Genomic DNA, 10960 nt, shown 5'->3' on the forward strand with positions numbered 1-10960 from the left:
CAACCTGTGTCCTTCTTGCACTTTTAGCTGTCCACTCCACTTGGAACGAGCCATTAAACCAATGAAGGCCACACTGAGATTGCTTAGATTTAAGTATTGCATTTAACTTGTAAAGGAATTGGTGGCCGTCCACTGACCCGGCAAGCTTTAATTGGGATTGTGCAGGTATTGATTGCAAGTGGCCAGGCGAATCTTGAATTACAGCCTGATTAGCTTTTACTTGGCTCCTTGCACCAGCTAGTTGAAGGAGCTCAATGTCATTCAGGCAGCACTTGGTTGAATCTTGTTGCTTCTTGTGTAAACAGAACACAACACGTATGAAGATGACAGCTCTTTTGGCAAATGTTTTTATGTCACACGAGGCCATAATATTCGATATATGTGTGTCGACTCTCTTTTAGAAATAATCAAAAAGCATGTTGCTTAGCACCTTATGAACAGATGTGGGCACACAGAAGATATATTCTCCTTTTTATCCTTGCTGCTATCATTTTATCTACATTTTATCACCCTTTCCCTTTCTTTATTGTTCCTCAGCAGAGATGATGACCTCTGTAAGGTTTGGATGGAAACAGTCATAGGAGTGATGTAGTCCTTTTTCTCCATTATGAGCAGCTTCATCTGAGCCCTCCAGGCACACAGGCTCAATGTCCATCCTCTGTACCTCCAGAAACTCTGCCCTGGATTGTAAGCTTTTACCTAGGCAGCCTGTATGTGTCATTACAACTCGGTAATCTGGAGAGGGTAGCAAAAAAGTTCTCATCAGTGTCAGCCTGAGATATAGATATGGGCCGGGTAACAAATGGCCAAATGCACAGGCAACAGAGCAGACCATCAATAAAGCAATTTCTTGTGTCATAACAGCCACGCTTTTCCTAAAGCCAACCTTTCAAAACTTTTCCCTCTGCAAATCGCTGCAGCCCCACCATTAGAGTCCTGCCTTGTGAATTTAATGGATTCCGTACAAATAATATTCCACCATAATGGAAAAGGTTGAAGTCACTGAAGACAGATGAAGTCATAAACACGTATAATTGAGAATCAAAGACCGATAAATTTTAAACTGCTATCCATTTTCTCTTTTTAGATGATGATCTATGTCAGTGCGGCGGCAGGAGAATGGAAGAGATTATGGGGGAAAATTATAACAATAAATTTTCTAAACATACACCTTGATTATGCTTCGATTTTTTGGAAGGGTAGAGGGTGAGAGAGGGGGTTAGAAAGAAGGCTGGGATTGCTAAAAGCTTGCCGGCTAAATGGCACCATAAAATAGGTTCCCTGCTCTTTTGCCTGCAGAGAGAAGGCATGCCTGGAGGTGTGATTCCCCCCACCCGCCCCCTCCCTAAATGGGGGAAATGAATTGTGTAATTTATTGCAAACGTGCACACAGTGAGATTAGATCAGCATATCCCATCAAAGGAACAACAATCAATCAGCCTATAGTTAACAGCTTGAAACACATAAACCAGGGCACCTAATGGCTTTCCAATTTAACAGATTGATAGACTTATCCAGTCCTAAGGGATGAATTAAGAAAACCGGGTACTTTCACACAGGCACAGGCACTTTTGACAGAACCTTTTACCCCTCTAGTTTACTTACAATCTTTACTTCTGAGTATAGAGATAAGGTTAACCTGGAATTTAAGACAAAGTTAGTTTTCCCTCTTTTTTCTCCCCCTTTCTATTTGAGAAAGCACAGCAGAGCTGATTTGTTATTCAGATGAGGCGGGAGTGGAAGTGTGTCAGATGTGGAGAATGGGCTCATTTTAATGACCTGATTATCGTGGGTCATTTGGAACTGTGAAATCAAGGGAGCTATTGAAAGCCACTTAACAATATCTAAATGTGGCCCGGGCGACCCACTCAACCAAGGATGTAGTTTTTTAAAAAAGGAACTTGTTTGTCTCATATCTTATTAATCACGTAATTGATTGATTGCAAAATATGGTAAAAGATTAGTTAGACATTTTGTGAAATTTGCTGCTTTACATTCTTGCTGAGAGTTCATTAAAAAAGCATTTATACAACACTTGTGTGTCTGTATGAGAACACAGAGAAAAAGCTAGGCTGGCTTTCTCCAAAGGTTAACCCCCCCCCCCCCCCCCCCAAAATTCGTAGAGCAGATTTCATTGAAAATCCTCAACACTTAAAAAGAAAAAGGAAATTTGTGAGAGTGTGTGTAATTCAGTAAAAGTTATTTGTTAACTGCTGCATGAGGCTTCAGTAATTTTTGCTATTTCCTGACTAGACATAGTTTGATCTCCAGTAAAACTAATTAGCTGCAGCTTCAGTTCAATTCACTTTTATTTACATTTTATATTTTATTTACATACCGAATCACAACAACAGTCATTTCAAGCTCCTCAACATGTTTTATATTGCAATACTATAATAGAGAGAAAACTCCAACAGTCAAACTGACCTCATTTGAGCAACCACTTGGCGACAGTGGGAAGAAAAAACTCCCTTTTAACACGAAGAAACATTCAACAGAACCAGGCTCAGGGAGGGGTAGCCATCTGCCGACCGGTTGGGGGTGAGGGGATGAAGACGGGTCAAGATCAAGATACACACTTTGGAGGAGAGCCAGAGATGAATAATAACTAAGCATTAAATGCACAGACGTGTAAACACATAGTGAGGGGAAAAGAAACACTAACTAACGACTGATTCACTGTTACTTAATCCAGGCCTAACTACAAGCTTTATCAGAAAAGAAGGCTTTAAGCCTAATCTTGAAAGTAGAGAGGGTGTCCATCTCCCAAATCCAAACTGGGAGCTGGTTCTACAGCAGAGGGAAGACTCTGCTTCCCATTCTACTTTTAAATACTCTATTGGAACCACAAGTAAACCAGTAGTCAGGGACTGCTCTGTTGGGATCATCTATCCATTCGCTTATCCTTTTTCAGGGTCACGGGGAGTGCTGGAGCCTATCCCAGCTGTCATATGGCAAGAGGCGAGATGCACCCTGGACAGATCGCTAGTCTGTCACAGGGCTAACACACAGAGACAGACAACCATTTGCGCTCACATTCACACCTATGGGCAATTTGGATTAATCAATCCCCACAAACTTGACTGCATGTCTTTGGACGGTGGGAGGAAGCCGGAGTATCTGGAGGGAACACAAACACGGGGAGAACATGCAAACTCCACACAGAAAGACCCCGGCCTGATGGTGGAATTGAACTCAGGACCTTCTTGCTGTGCGGCGGCAGTGCTAACCACCGGGCTGCCTTTTGGGATCGTCTAGTATTATTCTTTCGTCAAGATAAGATGGGGCTGATTATTCAAGACTTTGAATGTAAGGAGAAGGATTTGCTTCTTGCTCCAGCTTCACATGTAATCTAAAAAATGTTTTAAAAAGACATTTGGAGCAGGATATGCCAAACTTTTCCAATTTATACAGGCACTGGGAGGTTATGGGGCATTTTGTACACATAGTCTGCCTGATGACTATATGTTCAGCAACTTTGTAATATTAGTAGACCAAGTGAGTAGTTCAGCAGATACTAGAGCAAACCTTTACTGCAAAATCTTAACTGAACCAATTGTACTGAGTTATCCTTGTAATTTACTGAATGAGTAGCTTTCTGGAAGTCTGTCTGAATCAGTGGCTTAATTCAAAAAGCCTACCTCTACAATGAGCATCAGATAGCAGAGACATATGCAGATAAGGTTAACTGGCTGTACTGTCCTCTAAAGAGCTTGGCTACACACCCAGAGAACTTGTGTAATGCACTGTCAGCGTCACCATATTATCTTGTCCCCATCCACAGAGACAGCTGATTTCTCTGTGTCACTGCATAATTGAAGAGTTGTTGGTATCAAGGATGTGATCCTGACAGGGATGAGAAAGTGTCACCTTAGACCTCGACAAGCAGAGCAGCGGAACCACCTCAAGTGAGCCCAGAAACACAGACAGAGTGCACTCACAGGCCAGACATAGCTGACTATCTCCCCACGACTTCAGTCAGACTGCCACAGAAGCCAGTGGCCCGTAAGAAATACATGTAACTGATGTGTGCGCTCCAGTGTAATGAGAGAGACTGCCGCATTAAAGACTCACCAGTGCTTCTTCGTAGAATTAAGGAGGCACTTCAGAAAATGGATTGAGATTCAGCTCATGGGTTGGGAATGAGCCAAAATTGATTACTGATGGATCAATAAATTGGGTAATGAATAAAAGCCCATTACTAACCAATCAAAACTAACAGCAGTTTAACTGCCTCTTTGTCTCTGCTTTTCCATCAGCTCTAGTGGAAAACCTGCAGCTCTCTGACACATAAGGGGATGGATGCTCCAAAACTGAAGAGGATAACTGGGGAAATAACAAAAACAGAACAGGAGCAAGACTATTAAACTCAACGAAAATCTCACTTTTCCAGGTCAAAGAACAAAAAAACTTGTTTTTCTACTAGACACTAATGCTCATATCTTCCCTGTGGGCGAAGCTTTGCTGACCCTCTTGGTTGGTTTGTGAGTATAGCAAGGAGTATATGATCACGAACAGGGCTCAAATACAAATTCCCCCTCCCCATAACAGACAGTAATTGGTGTTTGTTTGCTCTCTCTTCTCCTTCTCTTGTCATGTTTTGGTAACAAGTGCTATTGCTGTCAACTGATTAGTATGTGTCCTCTGCCTCTTACAGCAGCTTTCAGGACTGCCTAATGACAGGTAATTTCAACAAAGACAAGAGAGGCCTGCACATACACATATATGAATTTGAACATATGCAGAGTAAGTTTATGTACCATGTGGACACCCTTGTCTTTTGCTACAAAAGGACCTCGTTTAATGTTTGGATTTACATTAGAAATACATAAATACATAAATAAATACATTTGAAGATGAAAAAAAGTATAACATATAAGTTAACTTAGTTACTCATTATAACACTTTTTTGTTTTCTGCACTCAGTTCGAGTCTCAAAGGGTTTGTTTTACTTTCATGTGTTGTTGTATGGGCTAATTTTCAAAATAAAATACATTTTGAGGAAGAATTTAATAAGAATAAGAAGAGTTTTAAGTGGGTATAAAATATTTTTGCTTTATTTAAAAGGTTGATAAGTAAGGGCTTTAGTGTCTATACAAATAAAGACATATATATAGTACATATACAGATACATCATATAATGTAGATAATAGAATTTTGCATTTGTCCTATACCAATCGTTAATGGGCCTCTCAAAATTGTTCTCTTCATATGTCAAGTATTCAGACCAAGCCTTGACAACTCTATCTTCCTCACATCTTAACACATGCCAAAGTCCTCAGGGCACCCAGGAAAATTAACCATTTAATAGCAATAAATAACAGAGTCTGACTCAAGGGGACTTCAAATCACTTTCTCTGTTAGGCACATACACACAATGAGTAGCCTCACATAGCTGCTTAACACCAAAAAATTCAATCAAATGTTTTATGACTGAGATAGAAGAGCATATGTAACACATTTTTTTTCCTCCATTTATGCAGACAACAACACAAGACATGTTTATAATACGCACTGTATTGCTAAATTGTGCACTCTGTTGTTTGGTTGGGAGGCATAAAAGCAAATCGACAACAAGAAAAAAAGCTGTTGATATACAAAGCTTACTTTCATGTAACTGCACAAATTTATTTAAATACTTGGGCAGAAATCACACTTCAATTATACATATAAATGTTTTATTTTTATTTGTATTATTACATGCATTTTTGTCATCAATGAATGCATCAGAAATATAAAATATTAAAAGACAGGGAATTATGTGAACTTTTCAGATGTTTAAATAGATTTTGTTAATAACTGTTGTATAAATTCACATAAATAACATAAATGAAAGCAAATTTTTCTTTTTGTATTTTTTATTTTAGTATTTGTGTATTTACATAAGTAAAAGATAACGCTTGCGTCAACATTCGTTGGCCTGAAGGAATTGCATAACCTGTTTGTTGAATCTGTGCTATTTCAGGCTCTTGGCTGAGCACTCCCACATTGATCCTTTTTTTCAGTTACAAATATATATTTCTTACTTCTTTCCTTTTTCCCTCTTTGACAGTGTATGCAGTCATTACGCCTTGTATCAGTCAAAATGGAACATTGATTATTTGTAAAAACATAAGTGCAAATCAAATCAACAGTGCATAGGGAGAACTGCCTACCTGTGCACACGCTGGAAAAAGGGGGCAGTTATTGACCAATTGATTTGATGTGAAGGAGGGGCATTCTTTTTCCCCACAGTGGAAAAACCTTGACTGTAAGGCTAGCAATCACTCCACCACCTTACCTCCAACTACAACCACCTCTAATACCCAACTGTGTCCTCAATCTCCCATCCAATGGGCCCAAGTATGCAACTTTTCCGTCAGCACGTTATGTATTTGGCTTTCTATTTCACTTTAATAGGGGAGAAATTGGCAACATATTCTTTTACAGCCCCCTGGCACCATTAGAAAGCCTGCTGTCATTTGGATTATTTATGAAAAACTATTTCATGCTTACTTACATTTGCCGCTTATTTTCCCCCAGTGTGACCTGCAGCAGATTTAGTTCCATTTTGAAAGCCTTAAAGCCAATTCTTTATGTCTGCAGGTCAGCCTTCTCGATTGAGTCGAGATTGAAATACCAGTGTGTAGTGGGAAAGGTATGGCAAGAGGAAACCAATAGTCTTTTATTGTGTAGGGGGCTATAGCAAAGAGAAAAGGAAGGGGGATACTGAAGGAGGTGAAACGATAGAGGGGTAAGAGCGGGGGGGGGGGGGGGGGGGGGATTTAGGCAGATATAGAATTGGAGACACCTGCAGAAATAAGAGGCAATGCAATGGTGAAAGCTGAGGAATGAATGCCACACAAACACCAAGCTGCTCTGCTCTGCTCTGGAGCAGCAAAGACAACAAAGACCGGACAAGAACTGAGTCAGCAAACTGAAGAAAGTAAAACCAGAAAAGACATAAAAAGAAAGTGGTCTTAAATCTCTGGGTTTTTATACTTCATCCAAAAACATGTCAAATACCATTCCAAGCACAGTGTTTTACAAGGTCTACAATGATAAACTTTACCGGGGCGTTTTGTTTGTGTTTTTCTCCCCCGTGTTTCTGTAATCTGTACTCATATTCTTGTCTATACAAGAAAATTGGTAATCTTTGTTTTTCAACATATCAAATGAATCAAAATAAACTTCCCCACTAAGGAGCTCGACAGGGCAGGACAAAGCAGTCACACTCTCCTTAGGAGCATGCATCTATACTCATAATCCCATACTGTATGAGATGGGGTCTTTCACTCCCCATTGAGCACAGGCGTGCACACACACACACACTTTTGATCTGGGCTTGGCCTGGGCTTTATACAGCGACCTTAATAAACTGCGGTGTGGCTGAGCAGGTTTGTCACTGTCACAGGTAAATTATGTAATTAATGAGGGTGTAGTGGATTGGATAGGAGCTGGGGTGTTAGATTTTAAACACCTCTCCAGCTGACTGCGTTTGGGGAGGCCCAGCTGGACACAGCCAGCAGATCGATACGGGGTCAGGGGTCAGTCAACCCTCCTATTATGGCCAAGGTAGCTCCCATCATCATCTGGCTAACGATGCCTGGAGGAGGTCCAGTGATGGAGTCACTGCAGAGAGCAGCTTTTGGAGCATCAAACTGAGAATGGTTTGGTTTCAACTTCCTGCCTACGAGATTTGTTAGCACTGTTAAAAAAACTTCACCATGTTTGGCAAGTTTCATGTTATGTTACTAAGAAGTAGCAGGAATAATTATGTTTGCGTAGTGAATGCAGTTTCCTTTATGTTAAATGTGTTATGTGAGAAAATATGAGGGATTTTTTTTTATGTGCTTGACACAGAAAAACTACAATATTGGTAAAAATAAAATAAAATAAAAGACCATAGTGTTTGCCATCTATTGAATCATGGGATCCTTGTCTTTCTGAAAATAGTTTACTAATATTTTTTTTTATTTCATTTTATTTTGTTTTAGATGAATGTTCGAGTTCCCCACTATTAAAGAATTTTGAGAGTTTTTCCTTTTCCATGCTTCACTGTGCTACCAAATTTATCTTTGTGGTTTTTGTGTAATCTTGCTGAAAAACCACACATGAAGCACTGAATATGTACCACCGCCGTGGGGCAAAAGACAGTCCCATCAGCCCATTAGCCTCTGGCTAATGTCAGAAAAGAACAAAGTAAACAGCAGGGGATCATGGGAAACTGGTCAGACTGGTTTAATCAATAATTTTAAGCCTATTGACTCTGCTCATTACGTTACACTTTTTGTAATGATGAATATTGTCAAAGCTAGTGGCTGTAAATTAAAATTAAGTGAACCTCTTTCCTCTTATCTTGACATCTTTACTGTTTTTCTAGTTTTAAATTATAAATATATTAAAATTACCCTCAAATTGGATTTGTTTCTGAAACAAATAACATTTCCTTTATTTCAAAGTGTTCTGTTGAACTTTGATATTGTCTGTTTAATCTGTTCGGTTTTGTATAGGATGTCAGTTGTTACATAACACACATGAGTGCAACTCCTTCAGTCCTTTTTCTTTGCCTTTAAGCCAATGAACAACTTCAAGAAGTAAAGTTTTGTACACTAATTATTTTCAAGTATGTATCAACTATGTATCTTTGTGAGATTTAAAAAATAAAAGCATATCACAGATCTGCCTTCAAACGGCTGAAGCCGATTTTATAATCTAGGATGTCCGCTCCTATTAGAGATGTCCATTTCAAAGCTCTACACAGCAGAGATAAGGAAGCAGCTCTAAGCCAGTCACACAAACATTAAAACTCAGTTGATATTTTAAGTGTCCCTCACCTTTCTGGGATCTTTGGGGTTTTTATCCTGTAGGTGCCCGAAGGAATACTGTGGCCAGTTTTGTTCGTGACGTTGATACATTATTAATATTACAGGGGAGCATGGGAAATCGTTTCTGGCCAGATTGCATTTGATCAATATCCTCAAAGGGCAGAAGCCTCATTAATCTAAAACTTCCTTCACATTAGCACAACTGTCCAATTCAGACAACTCTTTACTCAAACTCAATAGCCACTCAGATCCAGGAATACTGGGACCTGCTTTGTTAACAACTTGATATCGATAAATAACAGAGCATTATTCAGGTTTGGGTTTGTTTTTGGTTTTTTGGACAACAGAAATGGGTGAAAAAAAATATTTCTCCTAGGTTTATGTGTTTATACACTCAGAATTAAAAAGAGGACAATTTTTCTTGTTATGTCTTATTTTTCATTACACTGGGACTTTGTGTTCTACTTAAAGAGATGGTAGGGGGGATTTATTCATATTCTGTGCTACCTTACAATAATAAATTAGTAAGAAGTTGTTTCATAGCATTAAGACATGATAAATGAAACGGGTAAATGACATGAATATAGTATTTTCAAAGAAAATGTAAAAAATAGCATCAATTTGTAATTTGAGAGGTAAAACCAACAAAAGTGAACATAAATACTAAAAGTCAAACTGAAATCATGTAACTGCCAATTGAAAGAAGAATAATCAAACTCCTTTTTCATATCAGATAATCTTTTAAGTAGTTTCTAGAGCGAACATGCAGGATATGCTGCGTGACTAGTTCACTAACTGTCGTTGAGCTTTTGATGACTAATCAGGTCAAACAAGCAATATGAAAACTTTACTTTGAGTTATAGGAAACATTAATGTTCAATTTTAAATACAGCAAAATTAATTCATATCCTAATTACTTTAGAAAACAATTAGCAGACTAATTGCTAAAGACATTGGTTAACTGAAGTCTCTTTTTAAGCAGTGTATCACGCATGCTGAGAGTTGACGCTCTGTGTTCCCCATAGGTATTTAAGGATGTGCCAGTGGATGCACTATATTATCTTCCTATGGACAGGCTAATCCATTATCAGTCTTCTTGCAGCAAGAGTGAAACGCTCGTATTAGGGCAACTGTGCGTTCAGAGGCATCATTCAGGACAATGAGCTATAGCAAGAGAGTGACAAGGTAGAAAAATGTCCCCACTTTTCAGGCTGTACAAATGACGTTTGGCCACGATAACTCACAACTGGACACTTCATTTCAAGTTGGGAGCTAGCTGGCCAGTCAAAAGCTATTATACCATCTTCTTTATTTGTGGTCCACGGTTTTGGTAGTGGGACCATCAAATAAATACTGCTAAAATGCCACTTCAGTCAAAAATATTGGCCAATTCTTTCTCGTTCGTGACTGGGTCCGGATGACAACCTGTTTCTGATGGTATAAACCTTTAAGAGTGAGGTGGTGGGTATGATGGCATCCATCATACTCAGCAACACCATGAGTTAGTGCTGGATACATATGCAAGTGAATGAGACTGACCAATGCTGCCAGTCCCTTGCAGCCTTTCTTTGAGCACAACAGTCAAATGAATTGATTACCAATTTATCATTGGGGGAATTGCTTGCTTAGAGGAATAATCACTCAGCGATAAAGAAGAAATGGCTATGAATACATTTCAAGGATGACAATCTTTGAGGAGTAATAGTATAATTTGTCACTTGTGACAGTCTATTTGATTGTTCTGGATATTTCAGCTCGGTGGAATATTGGACAGAATCACTCCAGTTTGTGAGATTTGGGCTAAGATGTGTGTGAATTTGTCGAGAGGTGCTTTAATACGGTAATAAGGGAGTCAGAAGAACACGCTTAGACTTCCTAAGGTGGCAGCGGCTTTATCACGCATCGCCTCATAAAGTCCCATCATATCTGTTCGCCACTATTATCAAATGGGTGTTTAGTGTGCTTTTGTGTGCCTGTGTGTGGGTGTGTGAAAGAGAGAACACCAGAATGAGTGAACGGCCTCAATTGTGTCCGCGAGCTGTGGGTGATGACATTAAAACACAAAAGGATCGGCACAAAACGTGAGTTGATCCCAGCTCAAGGCGAAAATACTGTAGGATCACAAAGATTTTTGAGGTTTTGTAAGAAAAATA

This window comes from Astatotilapia calliptera, chromosome 13 (assembly GCF_964374335.1).
Source record: "Astatotilapia calliptera chromosome 13, fAstCal68.1, whole genome shotgun sequence".
NCBI lineage: Eukaryota > Metazoa > Chordata > Actinopteri > Cichliformes > Cichlidae > Astatotilapia > Astatotilapia calliptera.